The sequence below is a fragment of the Hyperolius riggenbachi genome, chromosome 2 (assembly GCF_040937935.1).
Source record: "Hyperolius riggenbachi isolate aHypRig1 chromosome 2, aHypRig1.pri, whole genome shotgun sequence".
Lineage (NCBI taxonomy): Eukaryota > Metazoa > Chordata > Amphibia > Anura > Hyperoliidae > Hyperolius > Hyperolius riggenbachi.
The window spans coordinates 240,142,375-240,156,489 of record NC_090647.1 but is presented as its reverse complement, the minus strand read 5'-3'; the positions used below and the strand labels follow the sequence as shown (position 1 = coordinate 240,156,489).

At 44.3% G+C, this 14,115-nt stretch overlaps 1 protein-coding gene across 4 annotated transcripts in view; it reads right to left on the bottom strand.

Moving 5' to 3' along the window:
* Window positions 1–14,115, bottom strand: part of RAB9A (RAB9A, member RAS oncogene family) — a 36,158-nt gene that overhangs the window by 17,579 nt on the left and 4,464 nt on the right. The window contains exon 1 of one of the 4 annotated variants that reach the window (XM_068268374.1): window positions 4,832–4,897. The exons of the other annotated variants lie outside the window; for them this stretch is intronic. The gene's annotated coding sequence lies outside the window, so the exon portion shown is untranslated. Of the gene's footprint in view, window positions 1–4,831; window positions 4,898–14,115 lie in introns of those variants that run through there. 4 annotated transcript variants of the gene reach the window in all.

Here is a 14,115-nt window from a genome sequence, read left to right as displayed (position 1 = left end):
TCATAGTGAGAACCTTTGGAGCATCCTGAAGCAAAAGATATACGAGGGTGGGAGGCAGTTTACATCCAAACAGCAGCTCTGAGAGGTTACTCTGACATCCTGCAAAGAAATTCAAGCAGAAACTCTCAAGTTCAATAAATGTAAGAATTCTAAAGCTATCAAATAAGGGGCCCTATGTTAATACATAACTTGACCTGTTAAGAGGTTTTTGATTGAAATAGCTTTTGATTATAGTAAATATGACCTAATGCTGCAAATTCAACAAATGACCAATTTCAGATCTTTACAGCCTATAAAATGTTTTAAAACTATCGCACAATAATTTGGAACAGGGCAGTTCAAGTTTTTTTTATTTTTGAATGAATCCCGTTATCATGAGGAGGTTTGTTCAGTAACATTTGAATTATGCTCTAATGGTTGATGACTAAAAAAATGATACTGACTGCAACTTGCATCCACCGTTTAGAAAATGAGGAAAATCTAATTTGCATAATAATTTGGAACGCAGTGTATAGTGATATTAAGGTTCACATAGATCTAGCCATTTTGGCGGCCGACCGACCAAGAGAGATCTCCGTCTGATCTGAACTGATCGGAGAGAGATCTGTGGCTGCCATAAACTGCAGGCCAATTTCTGATTTCAGCATTTGTCTCCCCAAATGAAGATGTAACCACACCCACACACTTGCATGAATACTTTACCTGTCAGTGTCCACCCGTTTCTGCAACTTTTCCACACGTGCCCCAAGCGGTTGCCGGCATATTGCACATGGGTGCGCCGTGGCCATTTTACAGGTGTTACGTTTCTTGATCTGATATCACACAGTTACCGTTGCACACCCGATTGAGTACGCTGGCCTGAGTTTTTGCAGCATGTCTGATCGATATACGCCATCAATTTTGTCCCCAAGGCCGCATAAAATCTGTTTAGTCAAGAACATTCACACGAGTGGTCTGCTGGAGGTCATTTTGTAGGGCTCTGGCAATGCTCATCCTGGTCCTCCTAAAGAGCAAATACTGGCCCATGTTCAAGGACACCTAAAGTGAGACGGATATAGAGGCTGCCATATTTATTTCCTTTTAAACCAGTTCTCTGGCAGCACTGCTGATCTCTCTGGCATCATTCGTGTTTGAATCACACACTTGAATTTAGCGTGCAGCTAAACCCAGTAAGACTTACCAGTAAAAGTCAGAAAACCTGGTCTGCATGCTTGTTCAGGATCTATGGCTAAGGGCCTATTGCCACTATTCCCAAATACAGTTAAATCTGCAGTTTCTCTGCATGTGAGTTGTACATGGCCTGACATGCAGCCAAATTACTACAGCCATGCATGGCATAGCTTAGCAATTCTGGCTGCGGCTACACAGCAGAATGGAAGCCACAGCTGAATTGGAAATGGCCACAGTTCCTAGTGGAAATAAGCCCTAAAAGTATTAGAAGGCCGAGTTTCAGAAAGAAAGTCAGGCAATTTACATTGTTTATAAATGTCCATGTTCCTCTCACTTCAGGTACACGGGACAGTTAAGTAAATTACATCCCACATCCGCTGTGTCATCTTACCCTAATGTATGTAATGTATGCATTTATACATTACCTGTCCCTTGTCGCGGTGCCCGCCCTTCTAAATCCTCCGCTCTTCCATAGCCTCATACACGCTGCCGACGTGGCTTGTGACGTGCCACATGCACCGGCATCGTGTATGGAGTTACCAGAAGAGCAGGGATTTGGAAGATGGATGGACACCGCAACACAGGACAGGTAATGTATAAATGCAATCAAGAGAACAAAAAACAAAAACAAAAAAAAAAATCAGCGCCAAATGCTAAATTGGCAGGTCAGGAACAGTAGGTGCAGACAACTGTGCCTCCAGACAACAAAGACATCCAATAATGCAAAAAGAGTAGAGAAATCCGGGCACCAGTTGAACTTGCTAGTCACCTATTTATTATGCTCCCCACACCTTCAAAACATACATGCAAACAATCTTGGCCTTACAGCTGTTTCCCAGGGAAGCCCTGCTACTTCAGAGGCAACAGATTATAATCTGTTGCCTCTGAAGAAGCAGGGCTTCCCTGCGAAATGGCTGTAAGGCCAAGATTGTTTGCATGTATGTTTTTAAGGTGTTGGGAGCATAATAAATAGGTGACTAGCAAGTTCAACTGGTGCCCGGATTTCTCTACTCTTTTTGCATTAATGCACACATTATATACATATTTATACATTGCGAGAACAGCGCCAGGGATTTCGCCGCTCGTCCAGATATTGCTTGCCATTACCGCTGCACACTCGACCGACCTCGATGGCCCAATATCTTGCAGCATGACCGACCGCTATATGCGACCAATTAATGTCCATAATTGGTCACACTGTTGGTTGGGCATGCACTTGACGGCACCAATTTGCATCAGATTTCGATTATAGCAATCGAATCGGATGGGCGATCGCTGCCAAGTCACCTGATGTATGCCCACCTTAATACCTCTCATTCTGACCTCAGGGCAGGGCTGTCTTTATGAAGGCAGGGCTTTTTGACGCCTGCCACGTGCCACGTAGCGCCGAATTCCCACGCACGGGTAATTCGGGGATCCTGTGGTTGCTGGACCCCAAATTACCTCTCCCGCCGAGTAGCTACGACTCAGAGGGGAAATGGTAATTAAACACCCCCCCCCTCAGAATTGTGCCAAAATGACCAGGCGGCTAACTGCCATGTACGCGTTTTACTACTCCTAATCCACTCAATAAGCCTAAAATCCTAAATCTTGAAACTGAAAAGGAGAATAGAAAATACCTATTTAGGATAATGCAAACCTTTAGTCAGGAAAACGAGCATGTTTGAAACACAAGGTAGCATGTGTAATTTGTTCAGATCATTTTGCAGCAATGTTTAACAGGAGAATTGTATGAAAACCCAGAAAGCCATGCAAACGTTGTTATGCTTCATCAATAAGGCATGCAGTTTCTCATATGACTGAAACATGCTAAAGAACATCTGTGATAGGATACTCTGTGCATATGTCAGAAATGTATGCTATATACATTGCAAATCCAACTCATTTCATTGTTTAAAGTTTGGCTGAAACACTATTTTCAAATACATGAGGCATGTTAACTTACTGAAACTGATGAGAGGGTGACTATATAAACAAAAAGTGTTCCCATTACACTAACAGTATCATATGGAAATAAGCTGTAGGCTTATATACAGTAGAATCTTGTAGTAAACTGATATAGTAAACTGTCCTCAGGTCCCAGCAAATTCATCTGTATAAATATACAATGTATGACCAATTCTGATATGTACTTTTCCTGGTCCCTTGGAGTTTACTATAAAGAGATTCTACTGTAGAGCAAGGAATTAATGTGTAGGTAGCAGTATCCAACACTCTCCAGCCACGTACACTGCCACCCAGGGCCGGGCCGAGGCAGAGAAGGCACTAGCCTCTGCACTACCACCATCCAAATAAATTGCCCATGTTGCCTCAGTAATTCTTAAGCCACCCCATTCCCCACTATACTGCCCTCATTTGTCAACTCCCATCCCCCTATGTGTGGACACTACAAAGAGCATACTGCCCGCATGCTCACTTACACCTCATACACACGCCTGACTTAAAATCAGCTGAGCCAACTGATAACTGTCTCAGCCAATAATCAGGTGTGTGCATGGCAGCCAGCGACCCCCGATACATCCGCCGGGCAGATTTACTCACCACCAGATATGCCGTTCCCATTGTTTGCGCTGCTCCCCCACCTCCTGCGTGATGTCATGCACACGCCACTTGTCACCCCCCTGCATAACAACACAGCGCATTGTCAGCTACACAGCTGATGTGTGTGCAGGCCGGCCCAGCAAAGTTGCCCAAGGGGATAAGGTCTGAAACCCTAACTGAGCAACATCCGTCAAAAGGTGTGTACGCACCCTTAGCGGACAACTGAGAAAAATATAGAGGCTGCCATATTTCAGCTAATCTTGTAATATCTTACAATAACGTCAGAAACATCAGATCTGCTGCATGCTTATTCAGGGTCTATGGCTAAAAGTATTAGAGGCAGAGGATCAGAAGTATAGCCAGGGAACTGGCATTTCTTTAAAGGAAACATGGCAGCCTACACACACACACACACACACACACACACACACACACACACACACACACACACACACACACACACACACACACACACACACACACACACACACACACACACACACACACACACACCTCGTTACAGTTGTCCTTTAAATTATCTACATACCACTGGATGTTTGTGGTCAAAATTGACCACTATCGCAGAAAATCTCTTGTACTGCAGGACCCCTTCTCATACTAGATTTCCAAATCATCTTTCCATAAAAAAACAAAAACGAACCCACGACATTCAAGCTGAGAGAAATCTAGTGCATCTAGCTTTAGAATATCCCACTGGTCATAGCTGTCCGTTATTTCCTGTCTCGGGTACTACCAGTTTTCATGAGGGCTCAAACCCACTAGCAGCCATTTCTAAGCGCTTGTGATTTGAAAAGCTCTTGCTAATGCAATGCTATTAAGGATTTTTATAAAATCACATTGCTCAAAAGGGAACACACCCATAGCATTACATTAGCAAGAGCTTTTCAAATCACAAGCACTTAGAAATGGCTTAGTAATGTCCTGCTAGTGGGTTCCAGGCCTAGAAGACACAAAGCTCTATGGTGGTACAAGGGAGAAAAGTGAGCAGACCTCCTCGTCTGCTGTAGCTCTGAGGAGTCATGGGACCAGCCGTGCAGCCTCAGGAAACACAGTAGGAACTTATACTGGGAAGCAGGAGCCAGTTATTCATATCACTTACCTACACACAGTGTATGTTGTAAGCATATCTACGTAGTGCAGGCATTTTTATTATGGAAAAGTACTGTATATTCTGGCGTATAAGACTACTTTTTAACTCCTGAAAATCTTCTGAAGAGTCAGGGGTTGTCTTATATGCCGATTGTCATTGATGCCGGGTGATTCGCCCAATCCTGTTACAGACTCTCAGATCTCGCTGCTGAGGACTGTAGTGAAGTGGCGCAGGCACACATGAATGAGATCTGTGAGGCAAAGAAGAAGGTAAATAGGACATAAGGGTGGGCCAGAAGGGTGAAAGAGGCATGTTATATGGGGGAACAGCAGGATTTATTCTTCCATACCGCTCTGATAAACAGCTAGACAAGGAGAGCTGATCAATCCGCTTAGGGAGAGTTGACCAATCCAACCAGTCAATCGCCTATATACTGTTATATACTGGGTATCACATACAGTATAGCACCAGTACATGTTCATACATAACACCAGTATTTAATTTTTTTTTGATATGCATTGGAAGAGGGGTAGTCTTAAATGGTGAGTATATCCCAAACTCTATATTTTAACTGGAAAAGTTGGGGGGGGGGGGGGGGGTTGGTCGTCTTATATGCCAGAATATACAGTATCTTTAAGAAGGATGACAATGCATTTAAATCACAAATGGCTATGGTTCTGTTGAAATAATTACTGAAACTCGACTTTCACTTCATCTTTTTCTGAAATGAAAGAAATGGGAACTGTACTTACAGTGCTGAATATGTAATTGACTTTTCAGCTCGAATTTCATAAGAACTTACAAATGGAGCATCAAGAAAATGGCTGAAGTGTCAGGTTCTAACAGCTGTTCATGACCGTAGAGGGGAAATTTAGGCACAATTCATGAGCTATTAAAAAAAACAAACAAAAAAATAGATAGGCTTTGCTTTAGATATTAGTGGTGCAGTGCCTACTACTCTCACCTTGCAGCACTAGAGTCATAAGTTTACGTTTTGACCAGAGCAATATCAGCATGCAGTTTATATGGTCTACCAACATTTGCATGGGTTCTCTAGGGACATTACTTCTCCCAAAATACTGATAAATTTCCCCCCACCCCTCCTTACTCAATTGGCATTAGACTTTGGGGCTGGGACTAAAGACTATGCCTAAGTTAGTTATTAGATTGTGAGCTACTCTGAGAAACAAGCAGCTGCATAACTAGGTATTCTGTAAAGATGTCAGCACTGTATAAATGAATGATAGAAATGTATTTTCTTGCATGCATAGGAATTCTGTGGTCTCCTGCCACTGGCTACTGATATACTTATGTCACCCTCTCATTCCCTCCTCTTCCCAACCTCATCCCCCCATTAAAGGATGGCGATAGGATGGAACATTGCAGCAAGCCTGCCACTTCCTGTCAGAAAACTTGACTTTAGCCAAAAGTGAAGTAGTGATTATGGAGACTGGGGGTTGAACTAGGAGAGGGATGGGCAGAGGTATTTAGATCCAGTATGAATATACCTCTGTGCTTAACATAGGTACCTTAGCGTCAAGTATACTTTAAAAGTACACCTGAACCAATGCAAAGCTACCGAAGGTATGGAAGGCAGTATGTTTATACGGGATTCCAAATACCTGTGTGCCTTCTGTTCTTTGTACCTCTGGTCCCCATACTCACTGCTTCACCTTTTCCTAATGTAAGTTTTTCAGCCAGGAGGAGACGGTCTTGAAGCAATGTTCCCTCCCATCACCCTCTTATCCCCTCCCCTTAAAGTGGACTTGAACTCAGAACTTCCTCTCTGCTGTAAAACATAAGCAACAACATACTACCAGTTAAAAAACATCCGTTTGTTACAGCTGATACAAATCATGCAATACATCTGCACTGCGTCTACTACCTGTTTTCATGGAAGCAGACATTGTTAACATCCTGAGTTTATCAATTAGCTGTTCTGAGCTCAAATTACAATTTGGTGATTAGTCACAGAGGAGAGGGGAATTAGACTCGCTAAACTCTAAATACATACAATGTTATAATCAGAGACCATTACCATGTTTACTGCACTTTTTCTCATGTTCTGCCTGTCTGCAAACATCTACAAGTTGCATTGCAATATGCATCCTCCCAGTGTACTACACTCCATATTCATTTCACCTGCTCGGCTTTCCTCACCTCACCTCAGCTTCTCATGAACTGTTAGCTCTCCTGAAATCTCCCTCTCCCTCCAGCAGCTCAAAAACCTCACAAACATTTAAATCCCATTCACATTTGCTCACTCTCTCCCTCCTACTCTTACTTGCAGCTGGTGATATATCACCCAATCCTGGGCCACAGCCTGCTGCCAGACAAGCATCCCCTGTTGACCTGCTTCATACACTTCACAGCCCTCTGTCCACAAATAACCTCAACACCCATCCTCGCTCCAACCTTATTTCCATCCATCCCACCCACAAACACATACTCCCCCTACCCTGGGGTCTCTGGAATGCCAGATCCGTCCGCAATAAACTTACAGCAGTCCACGACCTCTTCCTCTCCAAATCCCTCACCATCCTCGCACTCACTGAGACATGGCTCACCTCCTCTGACTCTGCCGCAGAGGCTGCCCTCTCCTACGGGGGGCTTCACCTCAGTCACACCCCCAGACCAGACAATAGGACCGGGGGAGGGGTGGGTCTGCTCCTCTCACCATCCTGCACCTTCCGTGTCCTCACCCCACCTTCCTCTCTACGATTCACATCATTTGAGGCCCACACCATCCACCTCTACCACCCCCTCCCTGCCATTGTTGCGGTCTTATACCGCCCTCCGGGCTCCACCCCACAATTTCTTGATGAACTTGCCTCCTGGCTCCCTCACATCCTCTCCTCTGACCTCCCCACCATCATCCTTGGGGATTTCAATATTCCCATCGATGAAGCCCAGAGCTCCGCTGTGACCCGGCTACTCACCATTGCCAACTCACTTGGACTAGTACAACACGCCAACACCCCCACTCACACTGCAGGTCATACTCTCGACCTTATATTCACTAAATCCACCACCATTACAGACCTTGACATCGCACCCTTTCCACCCTCAGACCATCACCTTCTCACCTTCAACCTCCTCACGGAAAGCACCTCCAAATTACCCACCCACCCACCTGGTCGATGGCAGCGAGACCTACGCAAGCTCAACCCTAGTGTCCTTGCTGACCCCCTCCATGCCCTCTCCTCCACTCTCCCCACCCTAACCTGTCCTAATCTTGCTGCAGCTCAGTATCGCCAAACTCTCTCATCAGCCCTAGAGAAAGCTGCTCCACCAATATTTCGCCGCCACCAACCCCCTAACCCCCAGCCCTGGCGCACTACCCATACTCGCAACCTCCAGAGGAAAACACGCGCCACTGAACGGAAATGGAGAAAAACTAGACTTAACCAGGATTTCCTACAGTACAAGACCAACCTGCTGCAGTTCCACACTGCCCTTGCTCATGCGAAGCAGGAATACTTTACCAAGCTCATCGGAGCACAAGCTTCCAATCCCCGGCGTCATTTTGCCACTTTCAACTCCCTGCTTAAACCCACCCCCCCACCCTCAGTTTCCTCCCTCTCTGCCACAGATTTAGCCACCCACTTCACCAACAACATTGTCTCCATCCGCCAAGAAATATCCAATCTCCAATCTTCACCTCCCACCCCCTCCCAACCAGCTCCTCCTCCACCCTATCCTCCCCTCACAACCTTCACTCCTACTACCACCGAGGAAGTCAACCACCTACTGCAGACTTCCCATAACACTACTTCGCCCCTTGATCCCATCCCTTCTGATTTACTCCAGCCTCACTTCACGGAATTGGCCCCAGTCCTCACTACCCTGTTCAACCTCTCCCTATCCACAGGCACCTTCCCCTCAGACTTCAAGCAGGCCACTGTACTACCCCTGCTCAAGAAACCCTCCCTCGACCCCTCGCTACCCTCCAACTACCGTCCTATCTCCCTCCTCCCCTTTGCCTCAAAACTCCTGGAGCGTCTGGTTCACAAACGCCTGACCCAGTACCTCAATGCCAACTCAATCCTTGACCCACTGCAATCTGGATTTCGGCCTGCCCACTCAACCGAAACTGCTCTCACCAAAGTGGTCAATGACCTTGCCTTAGCTAAAGCTGAAGGTAAATACTCCATTCTCCTCCTCCTTGACCTTTCAGCAGCTTTTGACACAGTAGATCATCCCCTACTCCTCCAGTCCCTCCAGTCCTTGGGCATTCACGATCTCGCCTTGTCCTGGCTTTCATCCTACCTCTCCAACCGCTCCTTCACGACCGCCTTCAATGAGTCCTCGTCCACCCCCAACCACCTCTCGGTGGGAGTCCCCCAAGGTTCGGTCCTTGGCCCCCTACTGTTCACCCTATACACATCCTCCATTGGCAAGGTTATCTCCTCCATGGGTTTTAACTATCATCTGTATGCAGATGACACCCAGATCTACCTCCACACCCCTGACATATCCACCACTACCATGGACAAGGTCTCCTCCTGCCTATCAGCCATCTCCTCCTGGATGTCCGCTAGGTTTCTGAAACTAAATCTAGACAAAACGGAATTTATGATCTTCCCACCCCGGCCATCCACGAACCTCCCAGATGTGCATGTCACTGTTAACCACACTACCATTCGCCCTACCTCTCAAGCCCGTTGTCTGGGTGTCACCCTGGACTCCGCACTCTCCTTCACTTCCCACATCCAAATCCTCACAAAGTCCTGCAACTTCCACCTTCGTAACATCTGTAAGATTCGCCCTTTCCTGACCTCTGCCACCACCAAACTCCTCATCCATGCCCTCATAATTTCCCGCCTTGACTACTGCAATGCCCTGCTGTCTGGTCTCCCTATGACCCGAACAGCCCCACTGCAGTCCATCATGAATGCGGCAGCCAGAATTATCCACTGCTCCCATCGCTCCACCACGGCAGATCCCCTCCTAGAATCCCTCCACTGGCTTCCTATCCAGTCCAGAATCAAATTCAAGATACTGTGTCTGACCTACAAATCTGTCCACAAAACCTGTCCAACCTACATTTCCGATCTTACTCAGAGGTACACACCTAGCCGCTCACTCCGCTCTTCCAATGAACTTCGCCTAACCGCCCCCCGCATCACCCAGTCCCATGCACGCCTCCAGGACTTCTCAAGAGCTGCTCCAACACTATGGAACTCCCTACCTCCACCCATTAGGGCAGCCCCCTCCAACATCTTCAAGAAAGCCCTCAAAACTCACCTTTTCACTCTGGCCTACTACCCCTCACAAGTGCTCTAAACCTACAGCTGAACTCTGGTCCCCTACCATTCGTGTCCTTACCTCTCCCTCTAGATTGTAAGCCTTTGGGCAGGGTCCTCCTCCTTTTGCGTCCTACCTGATCATGCACCTCCATTACTGTAAACCCATGATATGCATCTGAGTGAACCTAACTTGCCTAATCTCCATGCTCAATCCAGTGACTGACTAAGCATTACCTTGTACTCATACTGTGCTGTGTGATCTGGTTTTCTATTATTCCTGTATTGTCATATTGCTGTATGTCACCCCTAAATATTGTCTGTAACCTAAATTAATGTTCAGCGCTGCGTAATATGTTGGCGCTTTATAAATACAATAAATAATAATAATAATAATGTGCATTTCTCTATGCATTCTTTCAGTCCTGTGCAAGAGTTTGGGGACACTTTAAGGGAGCGGGGGGGGGGGGGGGGGGGGGGATGGAATGGGAAGAACATCGCAGCAAAGCTACCTGTTCCTTTCTGAAAATCTAACTTTAGCCAAAAGTCTAATTTTTCAAGGCAGAGGTATGTGGATCCAGCATAAACATACCTCGGTGCTTTCCTTTACCTCAGGTCAAGAATCCTTTAAAGGACAACTGTAGGGAGGCTGCCATGTTTTTTTCTCCTTTTGTACAATACCAGTTGCCTGGCTGTCCTGCTGATCCTCTGCCTCTAATACTTTTAGCCATAGCCCCTGAACAAGCATGCAGAAGATCAGGCGTTTCCAACATTAATGTCGGAACTGACAAGGTTAGCTGCAGGCTTGTTTCTGGTGTTATTCAGATACTACTACATCCAAATAGATCAGCAGGGCTGCCAGGCAACTGGTATTGCTTAAGGGTGAAGAAATATGGCAGCCTCCATATACCTCTCCCTACAGTTGTCCTTTAAAGGATACCCGAAGTGACGTATGAAATTAAGAGATAGACATGGGTATGTACAGTGCCAAGCACACTAATAACTATGCTGTGTTCCTTTTTTCTTTCTCTGCCTGAAAGAGTTAAATATCAGGTATGCAATTGGCTGACTCAGACAGGAAGTGACTACAGTGTGACCCTCACTGATAAATTCCAACTATAAAACACTTTCCTAGCAGAAAATGGCTTCTGAAAGCAGGAAAAAGATAAAAAGGGTCAATAGTTCATAGATTTTAGCTCCGGCATACTTCAATAAATGTGTCATTGAGCAAAAACAATAGAACAGTTAAAACTTAAAAAGTAGATTTAAACATAAAATAAAACTGTGGAATATCTTGAAAAGTCATTTTTAGGAGAAGGAAGATAAATACAATTGTTTATTTCTGTAGTTTTTTTTCGCTTCGGGTGTCCTTTAAGTAGTACCAAACTTGGTGCAGTGCTCACAAATGGAATTTCACTTAAATTATGTCTGGGTATAGCATAGCTCTTTTTGTTGAGTGTATCTAAACCAACCGTCATGAAAATAAAAATACGTATATGAAGAACAATCCTCCAAATTTAGTTGCCACCAAATACAGAGGGTTGCACCATATGTGACCTGTCCACTCTCCCCCCTTCCCAGGTCATGGCCATTCTGTGCAGTTGGGATGTTGTAACTGCATCAACTCACATGACTTAATGATTATACAAAAGATATTAGTGGAAACAGTTTACTGACATAATTGACAAATTCATCTTCTAACCACAATATAACATGACCTTTCCACTCTGCTAAAACTAGGCTACCCGAATCAGATAGTTCACCTGCATGATCGGCCTAATCAATGCCTCCTCTGAAAGAACAAAATAGTTCATGAACTGAAATAAATAAATAAATAAAAACATATGACGACTGCATACACTAGTATGCCTTTACAGCATTTACCAATTACAAGGGAAATGAACTGAAATGTGACACGAAATAAACATAGTACTAGTTCAAAGAAACTGGCCAAAGTCCCTTTCTGTTTTCCTGTCCAGCAACTGTTAAAAAAAATAGTTCTGTAACCTATGCAAATGAGGCAGTCAAACAGGAAGTTGAATTTAGCCCCATGTCCTGAAAAGAAAACAGAAGTTACCAATGCTATAGTTACAATTAGTAAAACACAGACAAATCATCTTACAAGATTATTTTCAGTTCAGGTTTGCATGTGGGCTCTTTCACACTAGGCATGCGTGCACAAACCCAATTTCGTGCACGCGTTATGACCTATGGCGTAACGTTGGGAAGTTGCAGTTCGACGCTGATCACTGATTCTGATAGTTCTAATTCACCCAACGGGAAACCGCTTGCGGCGGGTGATTAAAAGCTCCCAAAGCGTTACAACCTAAAGCTCTGGAATGCTTTGTCTAATGTGAAAGTTAACATGAAAGTCAATAGACTCATGTTACCCTGCTTACCGCATTCTAGGAGCGATCGGTCAAAACGCACGTATCAGCTCCTAGTGTAAAAAAGAGCCCTTACGCCCAATCTACACGATATGATTCTTTGTGCGATTCGATTACGATTCTATTTATGATCCGATTAAATCCAACATGTCCGATCGGGATTCGATTTGCCATTGGAAAACAATGGCAAATCGAATTAAATCAAATCAAATCCCAATCTGACATGTTGGATTTAATCGGATTGTAAATAGAATCGTAATCGAATCGCACAAAGAATCGTATCGTGTAGATTGGGCTTTAAGGTTTTGATGCATGCAATGTCAGCATACTACCTAACTAGCATGGATTACTCTAGGAATCAGTCCAAAGGAAGAGGCCTTGTCACTAGTAAGCTGGCATAAAATACTAAAGTTTTTCATCTAATAACCTGTATTTTAAAAGCATTCTTTAATCACTTTGTGTTACAGGTTGCTGTATGCACGTTTTGGAAGGAAAAGGGTTGATAGGGTTTTGGTTTTTTTTGCCCAAGCCCACAGGGCACCTGCCCTTGTCTATGCAGAATGAACACAGTACCATTTTAGTGGGAGTATCTAGAGAATGGAAGGGACATTGCATAGAAAAGAGATCAGCTGACTTAGACAAGACAACGTCACCAAGTTGTCCCCAGAGACTTACATATCACCTGGTCAAACTAATCACATGCTTCTCATGAGTTCTCCTAGACATGACCATCACTACAGATGACAAAACTGCCAGTTTTATGATACCTTCATTTTCAGGGTTTTTGTGATAATACAGTGCAACACCTAAAAAATATTAAGATAAACACCCAGGACCCCCTTGAAATTCATGTTCACAGCTGCTTCAGATGAAACCAATACATTTGTAAATGAAGCAAGTATCAAAAACAATGTGACTCTCTTACCCATTAACAATTAAAAGGTAATGTTAGCCTTAATATGCATATCAAGGAAGTCCTTTCTAAGTGGGTACAAGTAGCAGAGGAAACTACTTTCACACAGCTAAAAATGAATTGAGTCACTAATGTGCGTCATGTGTTCAAGTATGAGACGGATCATGCCCCAAATAAATGACACACACACATCCATCATGTGAGTTATTAGCCAACACTGTGGACATATTCATGAAAAAAAAAAACAGTACTGAATTATGACTAAAGTCATTTTTAGCAAGCATAGTTAAGCCGACGACTTTTTATTACCGGGTTTCTTTAATATAAAATTTGTATGTCACTTTAAAATCTAAAACTGGGTGATTATAATTCAAGTACTAATGAGGAAAAAAACAAAACAAAGATAATTCAAAGAATTATAATTCTCATCTCTGCTGGCTTCCAAGTCAAGGTCACTTTACCCACAGAAGAAACTCCATGGTGATGCAGAATGCACAGTCACCTGCAGTAGTAAGTAGATATCAGTATACACATTTCCATCATCTAGAGCAGCCTTTCTCAACCTTTCTACCCTGGAGGAACCCTGCAAATAGCTTTTGTATCTCAAGGAACCCCTGCAAACAATGTTTTGATCTCGAGGAACTCCAGCATTTATTTTTCAGAGTCATGGGTGGGAGGGATGCGGAAGGGAGGGGGGCATCATGTAGCTAGCGCTAGGCTAGCTACATGATTGAAATTTAAAAAAAA